Source organism: Staurois parvus, unplaced genomic scaffold (assembly GCF_062004578.1).
Source record: "Staurois parvus isolate SC_StPar_1 unplaced genomic scaffold, SC_StPar_1.0 ptg000207l, whole genome shotgun sequence".
Taxonomy (NCBI): Eukaryota; Metazoa; Chordata; class Amphibia; order Anura; family Ranidae; genus Staurois; species Staurois parvus.
Window position 1 is genome coordinate 6431530 of NW_028318003.1, and position 20057 is coordinate 6451586.

Here is a 20057-nt window from a genome sequence, read left to right on the forward strand (position 1 = left end):
TCCGTTCCATCTCTGAAGAAGCAAGTAAGTACAAATCTGCCACCAGGGAATCCCGCGTTTGTTTATGGGCCATGGACAGGTGAGACTTCCAACGAACATCCACAGAGGCTAGCAGAGAGTGAAGGTCTGAAAGATGATGCTCCTGTGCCACAGCCAGCTGTATAATGTGAACCCGCACCATGGCTTTATGTGCCTCCCACAGGGGCACTGCCAAAGAAACCGATCCCAAGTTCTCCATAAAATAAGTTTGTATGGAAGATTCAATTTGCTGGCCAGTGACCTGGGTGGTCAATAAGGACTTGTTAATGTGCCAGTGAAAATGGTGCCGTGTCAACCCCAAAAGTGTAAGAAGCAGAACCAGGGGATCATGGTCTGACCAGGGCGAGGAAGGGATAGATATCCACCTGACTAAAGGGAGCTGTTGAACATGCATAAATACGCGGTCGATTCTGCAAAAACTACTATGAGGATTTGAGTAGAACGTGAAGTCACGCTCAGTTGGGTGAAGTTCCCTCCAAACATCTGCCAGCCCCGAAGACTGCAGGAGAGAGCACGTGTTCCTCCTGCACCAAGTCGTTAGAAGGGGCCGTCCCCCCGAGCTTATCACCTATCTAGAGCAGAATCTAAGGTAACATTTGAATCCCCCAAAAGAAGAAGGGCTTTGGAGTGCCAGGAAATGATGGTACAAAGATGTCAGAAGAATGTGTGCTGAAAGAGATTGGGAGCGTAATAAGAAACAAAAGTGACTTCCTGATCCCAGAGGGTGCCCTGCAGGAGCAAGTACCTGCCCATGGGGTTCACTACATTCCGAGCACAGGTAAAAGGGAGATTGTGTTTGAAGGCTATCAGAACACCCCATCATTTCTCAGGAGCCGAGGCCATGTAGAAAGTGGGATAATGAGGTGAAAGATATGGAGGACTGGGAAAACCTGGTTTCCTGCAAGAATACCATGTCAATTTGTTGCGATTTGAGGGGATGAAAAACTTTAGACCGCTTCTGAGGCAAATTAAAGCCTTGGATATTTTGTGAATGTACTTTCAAAGGTCGTGAATCCATGGTGAGATCGACGTAATCCGCTCAGCAGAAAAGGTATAGGTCGACCAACAATGTCCACTCCCAAGGACGACCGGTCCATGGCTTCCCGAAACCCTGCAGAAACCAAGAACAGAAAAGCCAGAAAAAAACAAAAGGACAGGAAAAAAAAAAAAAGAGAAAGGAAACACAGAGACTATGTACAATGGCATAGCCATATTACATATATGGTGAAATGCATCCTATATTCAAAGGATACCAGTTGGGGGTGTCTCTACCACCGAACACATGGCTGCAAATAAATACATCAAAAACAAACATAACATAACAAGGTACCCACATTAGTAAATATATGAGTCCCCAGGAAGTAGGTCCTATTGATGGAGACCCCTTCCCAGAAGCCCAGCCAAGCTAGGGGCCCAGCCCCCTCCAGTGAGATGACTACAGGCCGCTAAGGAACCCAACGCCACAGCCCAGACGGTCTCCCACCCCAGCGCCCCAGCAAGGTCATCACCCTAGCACCAAACAAGGGCCTACTTGAACCAACCACCCTCCTAGAGCCCAAGGGAGTCATCGGTCCGTTCCATCAACATGAACCCAGCCACTCGCAAAGACCCATGGTATTCAACAGTGGCAAAAAGTCACAGACTGCAAGTCCAGATGGGATCCCCCACCCGCAGACCGAACCCCAAGGGGGCCGGCCAGGCAGGGCTCAATCACATAACATCATCAGTATTGGGGATGCCTAGAAGGCCAAACTCATGGTCCCGTCAAAAGGCTGCAGCGGTGAAGCACAACGAAGGAAGTCCCGGATACAACTTCATCCCAGTGAAGAACAGGTTGGACTCGACCGTAGAGGGGTCCGAGGAAGGGCCCTCTTCCAGTTAGATGCCTTCTCCCAGAGGCTGCCCCAGATGAGGTGGCCCCGCTTGAGATCCAGATCAATGCGAAAGACTCTGTACAGCACCTCCCGGTGGGATAAGATGCAAGGATTCTAGGAGAAAGTGGGCTCCGTCCGAGCGCTGCAAATGAGTGGCTATGGCTTTGGTAGTCGAAGGTGAGGCAGAACAGAAAGCCCCATGCTTACTTGATTCTACGATTTACCAGGACTGAGGTGAAGGGCTTAAACTGGCAGCGCTTCTGCAGAGTGATCTGGGAAAGGACCGAGAAGAGCTGATAATGATGCCCCTGGAAGCTAAGGTCTGGGTTGCTCCTGGCCGCCAAAAAAATGTTTTCCTTAGTGCAGTAATAGGTGAATTTGATAATAATGTCTCTTGGAGCCCTCGCCAGCTGTTTGGGACCCAATGCATGATGTATACGGTCAAATTCAAGACGGTCAATGGGAATGGCGGAGGTCTGCTCCTGAAACAGGGCAGTAGAGGTTGAGGTGAGATCCGTAACGGATTCCGGAATACCCCGTAAGCGTAAGTTACCACGGCGGGATCGGTTCTCGAAATCTTCAAACCAAAGCAGCGCATCCATCAATTCTTTCTTAAGGTTGCACAGGTCCTGCTCATGGCTTTCAATGACCAATGGCCGCAGCATCGATTTTATACTTGAGATAGTTCGTCTGGTTGCTCTCATGAGAGGCGTTCTGCCAGTTTAGAAGTAGCAGAGGACAACTTGGTGTGCAGCATCAACTTGAAACGATTCAGGAGCTCCACATCTTGCATGGTCGGTGCAGGGGATTTCAGGGGTGCCCCTGGCTTAGTGCCCATCACATCCGCGGGATCCGGTGTACCCGCGGGCAGTGGCGGGCCCGAAATCGAGTCCAGTGATCCATTTGCGGCCTCTGTTGAGTAGGCTGCAAATTCCGGAGTGGCTTGCCAAGCACTGGAGGTACGGGCGGCCCCGGTTTTCTTCACCATCAGAGCGGCTGGGGAGGCAGTGATCCAGGGAGGGTCAGTGAGCAGCTGGCTGACCCCCCTGAGAGCTGTCAAATTGGCCAATGTGCTGTGGGAGAGGAGCGCGCCTACCGAGCGGCCATCATGGGTTTTGTTCTCGAGTGCCCTCCCTCTACTGCTTTTTCTTTACCACCAGAAACTTTAACTGAAGTGCCCAGCCCATCAGCCCAGTCCTTAGCAACACAAACCCTCACATTTGGTTCAACCTGCTGGGGACAGAAATGCTCCTCAATAATTACATCTCTGCCCCCATTTCTCAGTTTAAATGCATGTCCAAAAAACTGCTAAATTCCATACTCAGCACAGCGCCCTTGTGTGAGGGATGCAGACAATCTCTTTTGTACAGCTCAATGTCAGACCACCTGATAGCATCATGACTAACATAAGCAAAACCTTCAGCTTTGCACCAATCCTATAACCAAACATTGAACTCTTTGCTATACAAAGTACTTTCTCTTGTTGTCCATTATGCACAGGTAAGACCTCCAAAAATGTAACAGTACAGCCTAACTGTTGAAGATCATGCCCCAAATACTGAAAATCCTTCTGTACAGAACACACATCATTACGGGACAAATCGTTTGTGCCAAGGTGCACAACATCAACATTGCACCTTTCACTAGCTTTTTGACAATTATTAAAATGCGCCTTTTATCTCTCCTACAGGTAGCACTGAGTAAACATCTAACTTCCTTTGACACTTCCACATGATTTCCTAAATAAACACCTCTTACAATTGAATCACCAACAAGAAGATGGCTTTACCTTTTAGGAGCCTTTTCCACAACACTTGCCTGGAATGAAACCTCAAATAAAACATTTATTTTTGGCAAAGCAATTTTTTGTCAGGGTCCTCCTTCTTATACTCACAGCTGCGTTTGCAACCTTTGTTATGCAGCGTCACACCAAAAGCTACATGTTTATGGTCCAGAGGCCTCAGTCTTCCTGACCCAACAGTTGTCCACATTGCTCTTCTCCTGTACAGTCTTTTAGGAAGAGGTGGCTTTCTGCAGGGCAGCTCAACAAAAGAAATTGGCTTAGACAGCCTCTTGATCTCGGACTGCAGGGCACTAACCAGTGAATTTAGACAAACAATGTCATCACCTAGGCGAGAAATCTGCATACAAATGGGGCAGCATCCCAGCTTTCAAAGGGCACCACAAAAAACAAATGCCAAACAAGTGCTGCACTGAACCAAACCAGACTTTTAAAAAAGATTTACTTAAATTCAAACACAAATACTAAGATAGTTAGCTGTTTCCAAACTCCTGTTGTTTTCAAAAGACTGCTGTTCAAACTATGCACTTTTATCCTGCTGCACTTCTGTACTGCTGCACTTCCAACGAGCAAAGTCTACAGAGCTAATCATCCACAAAACTTGTATCTGTCATCCAGTAAAATTTACTGCTGAGCTTCAATGTCTGGACCAGTGTGGGTAGTTTTATATAATTTGCTGTTATTTATTTTCATGTAATACAGTTAACTCTTTTAGTTTTGTATTTTGTGGTCAATTTCACCATGAAAGCAGCAACTTGTATTGTTCATGCATTTACATTACTGAAGGTGCAACTGTGAATAATAGAATTAATAGAAAAGAAACAAATAAAAGTTCAACATAATAACATGTCCCTTTAAAACAGTTATCCTATAGTACACAGTTAAACAGAATTACACAGTACAACAAAACAGTTTTGTGTGTTGAGTATTGCAAAGAATTAACATGTATTACAGTGCACTAAAACTGCAGCATGCGGATTACATACCTGTTGTGATTCCAAGTGTTTCTTTTTCCTGTTGTGAAACTTTGTAAGCTTGAAGCAGAGTGCCAAAGCAGAGAGGGGGCCTGCTAGAAAATGTGCCAGACAATTTAATCCGAGTCAGGTGAGTGACCCTCCCCGTAACGCCAACAAATCCACCTCAAGCACTTTAAATTCATTTTTTAAACACAAGCTTTATTTAAGGAATAACATTACAATATGCACATTATAAATTGCTCAGATGTAGGGTTTACAATTATGCAGAATGCATGTACAGAGAAAATAGTGTCCAGTTAAAGTTTTTTAATGATTCTTTTGCACACATGACACAAGTTTTGACATTTCTACATAAAGTGACAACTTACAAAAATGAAAAAGAAACAAACAGGATGTTATGCTTGATATGTGTGATTTGTGTTTTCAGTTTAACTTGTCTAGTGTGTATATTTATATACACTGTATAGATGAAAGGGTAGCCACAGCACTCTATGCATGAGATAGATGCCTGAGTGTTCACCCACGAAGAAATATCCATATAGATCCAAAAATACAAAACAGATTTAGAGCCACTCTTGGGTCTTGCAGCGGAGATATATCAAAAGCAACAGCATTTTATTGTCAACGGTTTGACTGAGCTCAGCCTCTCTTTGTCAAAACACTAAAACAGGGAGGTGAACAGGCTAATAAACCTAAAGTCCCACCCGCCAACAACACTCCATAGTAATGACATCACAGTGCAAAAGTAAAAAGATACATACAGGGTAGAGGTCAAAAGAAATGTCACAAAAGAAACAAATCACAATAGTCCGCAAAAAAACAAAATATACTACATTCTAGCTTCCTGGCTCCTGGTGGCTGAATAGAGTGACAGGAAAGTGAAAGGAAGGTGAGTGTGTTAACTGGTGGAGTTGGCATTGAAATACATTCGTCATCGTTATCAATATATACTGTATAACTATATATGGATAATAAGCACAACACATCCAGACTATTACAGTCACTAAATATTTGTGCTTAAAGCGGAGCTCCACCCAAAAGGGGAAGTTCTGCTTTAAGCCCTTGTCCCCCGCTCCCCATTAAGGATTGGCACCTTTGGGGAGCAGGGGGGGGCGTAACCGAATTTGACAGGAACCCACTCTAACTTCGATTGCCTAGGTGATCGGAAGCGGAAGCTGTCTTACCCCCCACGTGGGTCCCAGAAGACTACGGGGCCATTCACAAAGCGCAGTGCTTCTTGTGCATGTGCAGTGGGCACCTGGATGTGAAGCCGCAAGCTGTCACAGCTGGGTGCTCACACTGAAGATGCTGGTGCCAGGGAGAGAAGACATCCGGTGAATCCAGAGGTGGTGAGGACACCGCTGGACCGAGGGACAGGTAAGTGGCTGTATTTTAAAAAGTCAGCAGCTACAGTTTTTGTAGCTGCTGACTGTTTTTTTCTCAGGTGGAACTCCACTTTAATGAGACATAGTCAAGACTTCTTTTAGTTATAGGAGTTTTACGCCCCTTTAAGACTAGGTGGATCTGTTTGCTCAGCAGGGGATCTCTCAGCTGATCTCCGCTAAGCAATGACAGATCTGTGTCCTCTCCGCTGCTGTAGAGTGGAGTGGAGTGGTCTTGCCAGTAGATATAAAATAGATTTTATTGCTCTTGGTTCCACAGATGGCAACAAATGGATTAACAGAGAAGGCATGTTTTTATTTGAATAACCATTTGCAAAAGAAAATGGAAAACCCTTAAAGTGTTATTAAACTCAAGACCCTGAATTCACTCTATCTGATCTCCCACAGTACACAGAACAAGGAAACACAGTCATTTTGCTGTGCTGATCAAATGCACTCTCCCAAGAAAAAAAACTCTAGCAATACACACTAAACTGAGCATGTGCAGAGTGTCTCCACACCATATGCCTTATCAGGAGATAAGAGGAAGACACTGGAAGAAGGGGAGGATCAGAGAAGTCAGAATCAAACAGCATTTGTAACCACTTCCTGACTGCCCTATAGCCGATATACTGCTACAGGGCAGAACGGGTGTGCAAAATCACATATATAAACGTGATTTTGCATTGCCAGGTAGGGGGCACTCTCGAGGCGTGCGCCCTACCCGCGCTGCCATTCTCAGCCACAGCTGTCAATCACCGGGTCCTGGCCGGTGATTACTTGCTGGCGCCCAGTGATTGCTGAGCCTCTCTGACGGGGAGGAGAACTGTATGTAAACAATACAGTTCTCCTTCCTGGCAGCTCGTGCACACTGCTTTGGATGGCTGTGCACAGCACAGCCATGCAAAGCAGTGTGATTACAGTGAAGCACACACACGCAGACACAAGTAAAACAGCACACAGTTAATCCTTTGATCGCCCCTTATGTTAACCCCTTCCTGCCCAGTGCCCTTAGTACAGTGTCAGTGCTTTTTTTTAACACTGGTCACTGTATGGGTGTCGCTGGGCATGTCAGTGACACCAAGTCAGTTCCCCCCAGTGTCAGAATGCCTGCCGCAGTCCCACTATAAATCGCTGATCGCCATCATTACTAGTAAAAATTTTACGAAATTTAAATAATCCCAGTATATATACCGCCATTTGTAAACACTATAACTTTTACGTAAACCAATTAATTTACATGTATTGGGATTTTTCTTTAGCAGAGACATGTAGCAAAATGCATTTTGCCCTAAGCTTATGACGACATTTGATTTTTTACGTTTTTTTACCGGATATGTTTAATAGCAAAAAGTCTAAAATATTTTTTTTCTCAAAATTGTCAGGTTTTTTTATAGCCAAAAAAAAAATAAAAACTGCACAGGCGATCAAATACCACCAAAAGAAAGCTTAATTCATGGGAAAAAAGGACATAAATTTAATTTGGGTGCAGCATTGCATGATCGTGCAATTATCAGTTAAAGTAACGCAGTGCCGTAACACAAAAAATGGCCTGGTCTTGAAGGGGGGTAAATCCTGGTTAAAAATGCAGAGGATTAACCCCTTAGCTTCCACAGTGAGTATAACAAGCATGCTTTACTGCATATACAGATATACAGACTGATTTTCCTGTTGTGGGTTTAGTAACACTTTAAGGATGAGGACAAAGTAAAACTCCCCAAATGTTGTTGGTGACAGGTTCAACCTTGAGTTGAACTACACTTCTTGCAGGAAGTATTGGGCTTGACGTCTTGTACAGGGTGCAGCGGTAGCCTCTTGGCTGGCATGGGTAAGCTTCCACTTGGAGGCACAGGTAACCTGGATGACTGTAGCATTCACTGTAGGTGAAACAGGAAAAGAGCGCAAAGAGCAAATGAGTATGACCATTAAGGACAAATACATGGGTCAGATCACAGCTGTGCTCCCACCAATACGTAACAAGCCTCAAGCCTTTCAGCCTCATCCAGCAGAGAGATTGTATAGCTCAGAGGACCACTGTTTAGTTGCAATCATACTAAAAGTGATCAACTTTGGGGTTGGTTAACTATGCAGTTAACCCATTGAACACCAAAACAACTGTCATGATACCATTTTTTGAGTCCCTGAGGAGGGTGTTAACTGAAATCAAGGAATATGAGGAGCAGTCAAGGGCATGCCAGAATGTTTACAGTGGTGCAGGTATCACTCCCTCAGATACAGTTTTTCTAAATGCATTAATATTTTCATATGCCCACAGATTACAGACTGGCAATCAGTATGTGACTGTACAAAACAACATGTTTTTAATGCATTTACATATTGCTGGATGTCCAGCATCCCTCTACCTTTAAAGAGGGGTGGGCTCCCTCCAGGCATACCTGCCCTTCATCTATTTATTACTATATACAGTGAAGGAAATAAGTATTTGATCCTCTGCTGATTTTGAATGTTTGCCCACTCACAAAGAAATTATTAGTCTAAAAATCGAATGGTAGGTGTATTGTAACACTGAGAGACAGAATAGCAACAAAAAATTCAAAAGAAATGCATGTCTAACAAATTATGGACTGATTTGCATGTTTATGAGGGAAATAAGTATTTGATCCCCTATCATTCAGCAGCATTTCTGGCTACCAGGTGGCTTTCATACAGGTAACAAGCTGAGATTAGAAGCAGTCTCTTAAAGGGAGTGCTGCTAATCTCATTTTGTTACCTGTATAAAAGGCACCTGTCCACAGGAGCAATCAAACAATCAGATTCCAAACTCTCCACCATGGCAAAGACCAAAGAGCTGTCCAAGGATGTCAGGGACAAGTTTGTAGACCTACAAAAGGCTGGACTGGGCTACCAAACTATCACCAAGCAGCTTGGTGAGAAGGTGACAACAGTTGGTGCAATCATTCGCAAATGAAAGAAACACAAAACAACTGTCAGTCTCCCTAGCTCTGGTGCACCATGCAAGTTCTCACCTCATGGAGTGTCGATGATCATGAGAACAGTGAGGAATCATCCCAGAACTACATGTGAGGATCTTGTCAATGATCTCCAGGCAGTTGGAACCACAGTCACCAAGAAAACAATTGGTAACACACTACGCTGACAAGGATTGAAATCCTGCAGTGCCCGCAAGGTCCCTCTGTTCAAGTAAGCACATTTCCAGGCCGTCTGAAGTCTGCCACTGGACATCTGAATGATGCAGAGGAGGACTGGTTGAAAGTGTTGTGGCCAGATGAGACCAAAATCGAGCTCTTTGGCATCAACTCAACTAGCCGTGTTTGGAGGAGGAGGAATGCGGCCTATGACCCCAAGAACACCATCCCAACTGTCAAACATGGTGGTGGAAACATTCTTCTTTGGGGGTGTTTTTCTGCTAAGGGGACAGGACAACTGCACCGCATCAAAGGGACGATGGACGGGGCAATGTATCGTCAAATCTTGGGTGAGAACCTTCTTTCCTCAGCCATGGCATTGAAAATGGGTCGTGGATGGGTGTTCCAGCATGACAATGACCCAAAACACAAGGCCAAGGCAACAAAGGAGGGGCTCAAGAAGAAACACATTAAGGTCCTGGAGTGGCATAGCCAGTCTTCAGACCTTAATCCGATTGAAAATCGGTTGAAGGAGCTGAAAGTTCGAATTGCCAAACGTCAGCCACCAAACCTTAATGACTTGGCGAGGATCTGCCAAGAGGAGTGGGACAAAATCCCTCCTGAGATGTGTGCAAACCAGGTGGCCAACTACAGGAAACGTCTGACTTCTGTGATTGCCAACAAGGGATTAGCCACCAAGTACTATGTCATGTTTTGTGAAGGGGATCAAATACTTATTTCCTTCAATGACCATGCAAATCAGTGCACAATTTGTTATACATGCATTTCTTATGAATTTTTTGTTGCTATTCTGTCTCAGTGTTACAATACACCTAACATTTGATTTTTAGACTGATCATTTCTTTGTGAGTGGGCAAACATTCAAAATCAGCAGGGGATCAAATACTTATTTCCTTTACTGTAGGTGCTCCAACTTTGGAGACTCTCAAAGTTTATAGAGTTGGGACTGCAGTACACTAGGATGCATGAAGTGGCCCTGCAACTTACACATATATTTGCAAATGCGTGGACACAAAACCCTGGTTTTGACGCGAACTGTTAGACAGGACAATTTGGTTTGTTGAAGGCTGGCAAGTGTGCTGAGAATTTTTCTTTGTTGTTTTTGACATATGATAAGATGCCTATATCACCTATTAAATCAGTGGTTCTCAACCTTTCTAGCGCCGCGACCCCTTAATACAGTTCCTCATGTTGTGGTGACCCCCAACCATAAAATTATTTTCGTTGCTACTTCATAACTGTAATTTTGCAGTAGGAGGAATAGTGCCACGTCATTGGTATCAGTGGGAGGAATAGTGCCCCGTCATTGGTGTCAGTGGGAGGAATAGTGCCCCCTTCCTTGGTGTCAGTGGGAGGAATAGTGCCCCATCATTGGTATCAGTGGGAGGAATAGTGCCCCGTCATTGGTGTCAGTGGGAGGAATAGTGCCCCCTTCCTTGGTGTCAGTGGGAGGAATAGTGCCCCGTCATTGGTGTCAGTGGGAGGAATAGTGCCCCGTCATTGGTGTCAGTGGGAGGAATAGTGTCCTGTCATTGGTGTCAGTGGGAGGAATAGTGCCCCCTTCCTTGGTGCCATTGGGAGGAATAGTGCCCCATCATTGGTATCAGTGGGAGGAATAGTGCCCCGTCATTGGTGTCAGTGGGAGGAATAGTGCCCCCTTCCTTGGTGTCAGTGGGAGGAATAGTGCCCCGTCATTGGTGTCAGTGGGAGGAATAGTGCCCCGTCATTGGTGTCAGTGGGAGGAATAGTGTCCTGTCATTGGTGTCAGTGGGAGGAATAGTGCCCCGTCATTGGTGTCAGTGGGAGGAATAGTGTCCCATCATTGGTGTCAGTGGGAGGAATAGTGCCCCATCATTGGTGTCAGTGGGAGGAATAGTGCCCCCTTCATTGGTGTCAGTGGGAGGAATAGTGCCCCGTCATTGGTGTCAGTGGGAGGAATAGTGCCCCGTCATTGGTGTCAGTGGGAGGAATAGTGCCCTGTCATTGGTGTCAGTGGGAGGAATAGTGCCCCGTCATTGGTGTCAGTGGGAGGAATAGTGTCCCATCATTGGTGTCAGTGGGAGGAATAGTGCCCATCATTGGTGTCAGTGGGAGGAATAGTGCCCCATCATTGGTATCAGTGGGAGGAATAGTGTCCCATCATTGGTATCAGTGGGAGGAATAGTGCCCGATCATTGGTGTCAGTGGGAGGAATAGTGCCCCATCATTGGTATCAGTGGGGGGGAATAGTGTCCCATCATTGGTGTCAGTGGGAGGAATAGTGCCCCGTCATTGGTGTCAGTGGGAGGAATAGTGCCTCGTCATTGGTGTCAGTGTGAGGAATAGTGCCCCATCATTGGTATCAGTGTGAGGAATAGTGCCCCATCATCGGTATCAGTGTGAGGAATAGTGCCCCATCATCGGTATCAGTGGGAGGAATAGTGCTCCATCATCGGTGTCAGTGGGAGGAATAGTGCCCCATCATCGGTGTCAGTGGGAGGAATAGTGCCCCATCATCGGTGTCAGTGGGAGGAATAGTGCCCCATCATTGGTGTCAGTGGGAGGAGGAATAGTGCCCCATCATTGGTGTCAGTGGGAGGAATAGTGCCCCATCATTGGTATCAGTGGGAGGAATAGTGCTCCATCATCGGTGTCAGTGGGAGGAATAGTGCCCCATCATCGGTGTCAGTGGGAGGAATAGTGCCCCATCATTGGTATCAGTGGGAGGAATAGTGCCCCGTCATCGGTATCAGTGGGAGGAATAGTGCTCCATCATCGGTGTCAGTGGGAGGAATAGTGCCCCATCATCGGTATCAGTGGGAGGAATAGTGTCCCATCATCGGTATCAGTGGGAGGAATAGTGCCCCATCATAGGTGTCAGTGGGAGGAGGAATAGTGCCCCATCATTGGTGTCAGTGGGGGGAGGAATAGTGCCCCATCATTGGTGTCAGTGGGGGGAATAGTGCCCCATCATAGGTGTCAGTGGGAGGAATAGTGCCTCATCATTGGTATCAGTGGGAGGAATAGTGCCCCATCATTGGTATCAGTGGGAGGAATAGTGCCCCATCATTGGTGTCAGTGGGGGGAGGAATAGTGCCCCGTCATTGGTGTCAGTGGGAGGAATAGTGCCCCATCATTGGTATCAGTGGGAGGAGGAATAGTGCCCCGTCATTGGTATCAGTGGGAGGAATAGTGCCCCGTCATTGGTGTCAGTGGGAGGAATAGTGCCTCGTCATCGGTATCAGTGTGAAGAATAGTGCCCCGTCATCGGTATCAGTGGGAGGAATAGTGCCCCGTCATCGGTATCAGTGGGAGGAATAGTGCCCCATCATCGGTGTCAGTGGGAGGAATAGTGCCCCATCATTGGTGTCAGTGGGAGGAATAGTGCCCCATCATCGGTGTCAGTGGGAGGAATAGTGCCCCATCATTGGTGTCAGTGGGAGGAATAGTGCCCCATCATTGGTATCAGTGGGAGGAATAGTGCCCCATCATTGCTGTCAGTGGGAGGAATAGTGCCCCATCATTGGTGTCAGTGGGAGGAGGAATAGTGCCCCATCATTGGTGTCAGTGGGGGGAGGAATAGTGCCCCATCATAGGTGTCAGTGGGGGGAATAGTGCCCCATCATTGGTGTCAGTGGGGGGAATAGTGCCCCATCATAGGTATCAGTGGGAGGAATAGTGCTCCATCATCGGTGTCAGTGGGAGGAATAGTGCCTCGTCATCGGTGTCAGTGGGAGGAATAGCGCCTCGTCATCGGTATCAGTGTGAGGAATAGTGCCCCGTCATCGGTATCAGTGGGAGGAATAGTGCCCCATCATCGGTGTCAGTGGGAGGAATAGTGCCCCATCATCGGTATCAGTGGGAGGAATAGTGCCCCATCATCGGTGTCAGTGGGAGGAATAGTGCCCCATCATCGGTGTCAGTGGGAGGAATAGTGCCCCATCATTGGTGTCAGTGGGAGGAATAGTGCCCCATCATTGGTATCAGTGGGAGGAATAGTGCCCCATCATTGGTATCAGTGGGAGGAATAGTGCCCCATCATTGCTGTCAGTGGGAGGAATAGTGCCCCATCATTGGTGTCAGTGGGAGGAGGAATAGTGCCCCATCATTGGTGTCAGTGGGGGGAGGAATAGTGCCCCATCATAGGTGTCAGTGGGGGGAATAGTGCCCCATCATTGGTGTCAGTGGGGGGAATAGTGCCCCATCATAGGTGTCAGTGGGGGGAATAGTGCCCCATCATAGGTGTCAGTGGGGGGAATAGTGCCCCATCCCCATCATAGGTGTCAGTGGGGGGAGGAATAGTGCCCCATCCTTGGTGTCAGTGGGGGGAGGAATAGTGCCCCATCCTTGGTGTCAGTGGGGGGAGGAATAGTGCCCCATCCTTGGTGTCAGTGGGGGGAGGAATAGTGCCCCATCCTTGGTGTCAGTGGGGGGAGGAATAGTGCCCCATCCTTGGTGTCAGTGGGGGGAGGAATTGTGCCCCATCGTTGGTGTCAGTGGGGGGAGGAATAGTGCCCCATCCTTGGTGTCAGTGGGGGGAGGAATTGTGCCCCATCGTTGGTGTCAGTGGGGGGAGGAATCGTGCCCCATCCTTGGTGTCAGTGGGGGAGGAATAGTGCCCCATCGTTGGTGTCATTTGGGGGAGGAATAGTGCCCCATCATTGGTGTCAGTGGGAGGAATAGTGTCCCATCGTTGGTGTCAGTGGGAGGAATAGTGCCCCATCATTGGTATTAGTGACACCAATGATGGGGCACTATTCCCACTGACACCAATGATACTTACCTTGCAGACCCCTGCTCCAGCCTGGGCTCGCTCGCTCCCTCCCTCTCCCATGGTACCGACACTTACCTGTCAGATGTCTTCCTTCTCCGGCCGCTCTCCTCCTCTTCACTCGCTCGATCTTCGCGGTGCCGCTCGGCTCCTCCTCTCCAAGCTCCACCTCCTTGCCGGTGATTGGCCGCCTGTGTGCCTCTCCTGAGCTACAGTGCCGGCGGCCAATCACAGGCGAGGATTGATCTCGAGGTGTGTCCAGATGACAGGGGCGGCATGTCATCCCGCCCACACCTGGAGACGGCGGTGGCGGCGGCGGAGGCGGCGAGGAGCGGTGTCTCGGTTCCTAAGACCATCGGAAATATGTGTTTTCCGATGGTCTTAGGCGACCCCTGTGGAAGCGTCGTTCGACCCCCAAAGGGGTCGCGACCCCCAGGTTGAGAACCGCTGTATTAAATGGAATGTTCCTAATCTGCCTCCTGCATTTAAGTTGCAAACCGGAGAGCAGGTAACACATAAAAAGCCAGAAAGTTCCCTGATATGCTTATGTGGCTATAAAGTTTACCTTTGTGTAATATACTACTACTACTGCAAACAAATAAACAGAGAGTGCATCGGCCTAGTGCATTATCCAAGGATCAATTTATTAAGAATAGGATAAAAAATACTCACAAACATGAATGCTCACAAAACATATGTCACCACATGATAAAAGTACGCTGAGACCCAATGGACCCTATAACGCCTGAAGGAACCGTTTAGGACCAAGGCAAGACTGGCGCTATGAAAGCGTTATGCACTGTTTTTTTTGTTCTCTGTATGCATGTGTGGATGCATTGGTTGGGTGTATGCATACATATATATTATATGTGTGTGTTTATTTACAGCAATGCTCATTTACTTGTCCCCTCCCCCCTGGTTGTGGGATGTGGGTGGAGTTTAGGTGTACCATGCTGAGATTAGCTGGGTATATATTGTGATGATAGGCTCCTGTTTTTTGGCTCTGAGGAAGAGGGAGTTCCTTGAAAACGCATCAGCCTAGCCTTGGTCCTGCAGGAGTTATAGGGTCCATTGGGTCTCAGCGTACTTTTATCATGTAGTGACATTTGTTTTGTGAGCGTTCACAGGAAATGTTTGTGTATTTTTTATCCTATTCTTAATAAATTGATCCTTGGATAATGCACTAGGTCGGTGCGCTCTCTGTTTCTTTGTTTGCAGTTGCCATGTTGGACTACTCCAGTCGTCTATGAGAACAGCAAGGCCTATCATATCCGTTGGTCTACTTTCGTCATTCATCTATTCCTTAGATATAGATATTCATCTATTCGCTTCTCGACCTTTTGGCTTAGATTAAGTGTAGTATCTGTTCTTATCAGTGTCCAGCAGGGGTGCTCCACGGTCATTATAGCTTTGCGGGGATGACTGGTTGTATAGTACCCCTGCTGGTATGATGGGGGTCCTGATGGTTAATACGGGGGGAACAGAAACCGTGGTGCCCATTGGAGTTGGGGCCCGGGAGTAATTACCCTTTGGAACGCCAGAAGGGCCCAGTACCTCCTGATTTGAGCAGATCTACCTTGTCTGGCCAGGGGACGGGAAGGCAGAAAGTCAGCAAACCAGTGCCCCCTGAGTGGTCGCCTCAGGGGTGCTCTTAGTAACACCTGGGTGTGGGACCCCACAGTGTGAAAAGGCACATGGCCACTGTGTTTACCACTTTTCCTGCACAGCGCCCTCAGGACCAGGCCTTTTGGCTAAGTTCGGGGCAATTTTTGCTACAGGCCTCAGGGCCTGGTCTGTGCACAATATGGCACAACCACTTTTTTATTTTTTATTTATCTAATTTATTTACTCTCCCACGTTTTTTCACTTTCACTCTTATGTGTGTGTTTTATTTTCTCACAGGATGGAGGGTGTGGGTCCTTGGGCCTGCCCTGAAGTCTAGGGGGAGGATGTGTGGCCTTTTGATTCCTTCCTCCCCTGTCCCTAGGGAGTTTTCTCTTCGGGAGAACCCCCTGGCCAAGTACTGAGTGGCTGGCTTTGGCTGGCCACAAGGAACGGAGGTCCGCCTGGCCTTTTGGCTAGGTGGACCAAATGGGAACCTTGTCCCTGTCAGGAGCTTCATGCCCCGGGGGATCAGGGTAGAGGTCCATCCCCTTCGGTGGAAGGACAAAGCACACCCCTACACGTTTGCGGACTTAAAAAAAAAAAAAAAATCTATTCCATGTGATACAATCAGGATTGTGGCCTATAGTCCTTCTCACTCATGTGCAGGAGAATTTTACTATTCTAATATTAAGACTAGCCAGTTTACCTGGGGAGGAAGGAGTGACATAAAACATCTGACCTAGTGTAGCAGGAAGTATGAACCTGGCCATAGTTTTGTAGCTTTCCTGACCCTACCCACCTCCCGTACTTTCCTACTGACTAGTGAGGCAAGCCATCATAATAATAGGGGAGTGATAGAGGACCTGGAGCTTTGCCTGATCTTAAGGGCTGGGCGTCCAAAGAAAGTGTGCTGAAAGCTGATGCGGGAATTTAAAGGCATCTCTAGAGGCCGCTGCACATTATACCAGTCAGCAATATTTTTTTTTCGTTACTCTTCATGCACACAAACATTTAATGGCACAAAAGTGCTAAAGCATAAAATTCCTGGTGCCATGCCCAAGGAGCTGCAGGTATCGAGTACAGCTGGCCATACAGGTGAATGGCTGTATGCTACTGTACTGGTTTAAATGTTCATGATCTTGAGCATCAGCTTGTAGAGCATATTTCCCTGAACATGCAATTTTGCTGTACAAGCACATGTGGGTAAAACATGCACAGGAACATTGAAGGTTGCTGCTTACAGCCATTCACTTTTGTAGCCGGTTGTACGGGACACTTATTGCTCCCCAGAAGTAGAAAAACACAAGGAATTTTATGCTTGAGCACTTTTGAGCCTCTAGACATTCCTGTGCATGAGGTCTTAAAGTGAAAGCCAGTTTAAATTCAGTTAACACCTTATAAAGTCTCTCCTTTCCTTTGTTACTTAAAAATTATTTTCTTTAAGTTTTTTTTGCAAACCAGCAAAAGAACTGTAGAGAGTGCATGTTGTTACCTTGTTATTTCCATCCATAGCCCCAAAGTGGTTCAGTGAAAACATAACATAAACAAGCGATTAGCACAGCCAGTTCTCAACTGAGCACTTTGGCTCCAAGTGAAAAATGCAGAAACTACGCAAACAGTCTGTTTAGGCCTTTCCCGTTGCCAAGAAAACCAGGCAGGTAAACTCTGCTACTTAATAAGGGATTTCAAAGCGCAGTCTCAGCCTTGTCAAGACTTAATTTCCCAACAAGATTCTGCTAATAACAAATCAGGAATTTGCCTGGTGTTTTTCGCCTACACTGTTAGTCCAGTCCAAACACTGCGAGCCCCCACTGAACTCTTCACCGCTAAATGTCCTACTGACACAGGAACACTGCCAACCAAAATGCCACGGCTGCCAACTAGAGTTTCCTATACTATGATGGTCCCAATCTTTCTGCTTTGCTCTGTACCCCCACCAAAAAACAAGCAAGTGGGGACACAGAGAGAGGGCTGCATCTGCAGCAAAACGTCAACGGCTGGCAGTTGCTTACAAACATAAACTAACAGTACACCCTGTTCCAAACTATTATGCAAATTCTATTTAAGTGTCACAAAGATTAAATATTTTGTTTTTCAGTTTAACTCATGGATGGCATTGTGTGTCAGGGCTCTTTTGATCACTGAAAACAGTCTCGGACACCTGTGATAATTAGATTGGCCGATGAGCCCAATTTAAGGAAAAACTACTAAAGGAGGGTGTTCCACATTATTAAGCAGAGCACCATTTTCAAGCAATATGGGGAAGAAAAAGGATCTCTCTGCTGCTGAAAAGAGTGAAATAGTTCAATGCCTTGGGCGAGGTATGAAAACATTAGATATTTCATGAAAACTTAAGCGTGATCATCACACTATTAAGAGATTTGTGGCTGAATCAGAGCACAGACGGGTTCGTGCAGATAAAGGCACATTGAGGAAGATTTCTGCCAGATCCATGCATTGGATCAAGAGAGCAGCTGCTAAAATACCATTACATAGCAGCAAACAGATATTTGAAGCTGCTGGTGCCTCTGGAGTGCCACGGACATCAAGGTGTAGAGTCCTCCAGGGTGTTGCAACTGTGCATAAACCTTCTATTCGGCCACCACTAACCAATGCTCACAAGCAGAAATGGCTGCATTGGGCAGAAAAATACACGAAGACTAATTTTCAAACAGTCCTGTTCACTGATGTGTGCCGTGCAACCCTGGATGGTCCAGATGGATGGAGTAGTGCAGTGTTTCTCAACTCCAGTCCTCATGGACCCCCAACAGGTCATGTTTTCAGGATTTCCATTATTTTGCACAGGTGATTTGATCAGTTTCACTGCCTTAGTAATTACCACAGCTGTTTCATCTGAGGGAAATCCTGAAAACATGACCTGTTGGGGGTCCATGAGGACTGGAGTTGAGAAACACTGGAGTAGTGGATGGTTGGTGGACAGCCACCCTGTTCCAACAAGGCTGCAACGTCAGAAAGGCGGTGGTGGAGTCATGTTTTGGGCCGGAATCATGGGAACAGAGCTGCTCGGCCCCTTTAGGGTCCCCGAAGGTGTAAAGATGACCTCTGCAAAGTATGTGGAGTTTATGACTGACCACATTCTTCCCTGGTACAGAAGGAAGAACTATGCTTTCTGTAATAAAATTATCTTCATGCATGACAATGCACCATCTCATGCTGCAAAGAATACCTCTGCATCAATGGCTGCTATGGGGATAAAAGGAGAGAAAGTCATGGTGTGGCCTCCATCCTCCCCTGACCTCAATCCTATTGAGAACCTTTGGAGCATCCTCAAGCAAAAGATCTATGAGGGTGGGAGGCAGTTTACATCCAAACAGCAGCTCTGGGAGGCTATTCTGACATCTTGCAAACAAATTCAAGCAGAAACTGTCCAAAAACTCACAATGGATGCAAGACTTGTGAAGCTGCTATCAAATAAGGGGTCCTATGTTACAATGTAACGTGACCTGTTAAAATGTTTAAAAAGTTAAAATGTTGTTAAAAGTTTGATTGAAATAGCTTTTGATTTCAGTAAATATGCTGCAAACACAACAAATGACAATTTTCAGTTCTTTACAACCTATAAAGTGTTTTGAAACTTACTGTGCGGAATAATTTGGAACAGTCATTGTAAGTTTTATATGTTTAAAAAAAAATACGGTTATCATTAGGAGGTTTGTTCAATAAAATGTGAATTGTACTCTTAATAGTTGATAACATGAGAATTATGCTGACTGTTATTTACATCAATTATTTAGGTAAATGAGAAAAATATCATTTGCATAATAATTTGGAACACGGTGTAGTATGTGCTCCATCCACAGGAATGGCCACTGTACCTTGGGAAGTCTTGGGAATAAAGAACTGTAAGATACAGACCTTACAACTGCAAGGTTATGTGTTTGACAACAATAAATTCCATGCTGAAAAGAATTCTCACCCCTTTAATCATTCTACAACTGCTGGTGACAAAAGACACCCTAAATGTTTTCCAATTAAAATAAATATATGCCATATCTATATGTACAGTGCCTTGAAAAAGTATTCATACCCCTTGAAATTTTCCACATTTTCTCATGTTACAGCCAAAAACGTAAATGTATTTTATTGGTATTTTATGTGATAGACCAACACAAAGTGGCACATAATTGTGAAGTGGAAGGAAAATGATAAATGGTTTTCAACATTTTTTACAAATAAATATCAGAAAAGTGTAGCGTGCATTTGTATTCAGCCCCCCTGCAATTACAGTTGCAAGTCTTTTTGGGGATGTCTCTACCAGTTTTCCACATCTAGAGAGTGACATTTTTGACCATTCTTCTTTGCAAACTAGCATAAACTCTGTCAGATTGAATGGAGAGTATCTGTTAACAGCAATTTTCAAGTCTTGCCACAGATTCTGGACTTTGATTGGGCCATTCTAACATATAAATATCCTTTGATCTAAACCATTCCATTGTAGCTCTTTCTATATGTTTAGGGTCGTTGTCCTGCTGGAAAGTGA

General features: G+C 46.1%; 1 protein-coding gene and 1 pseudogene across 1 annotated transcript in view; one reads left to right on the plus strand and one right to left on the minus strand.

Moving 5' to 3' along the window:
* The window catches only part of MFRP (membrane frizzled-related protein), an 88787-nt gene extending 84020 nt beyond the window's left edge, over positions 1 to 4767 (minus strand). The window contains exon 1 of the mRNA XM_089678575.1: positions 4701 to 4767. The gene's annotated coding sequence lies outside the window, so the exon portion shown is untranslated. The remainder of the gene's footprint in view (positions 1 to 4700) is intronic.
* Positions 4768 to 15275: 10508 nt separating this feature from the next.
* On the plus strand, positions 15276 to 15482 carry LOC149461242 (U2 spliceosomal RNA; annotated as a pseudogene).
* The last annotated feature ends 4575 nt before the right edge of the window (positions 15483 to 20057 follow it).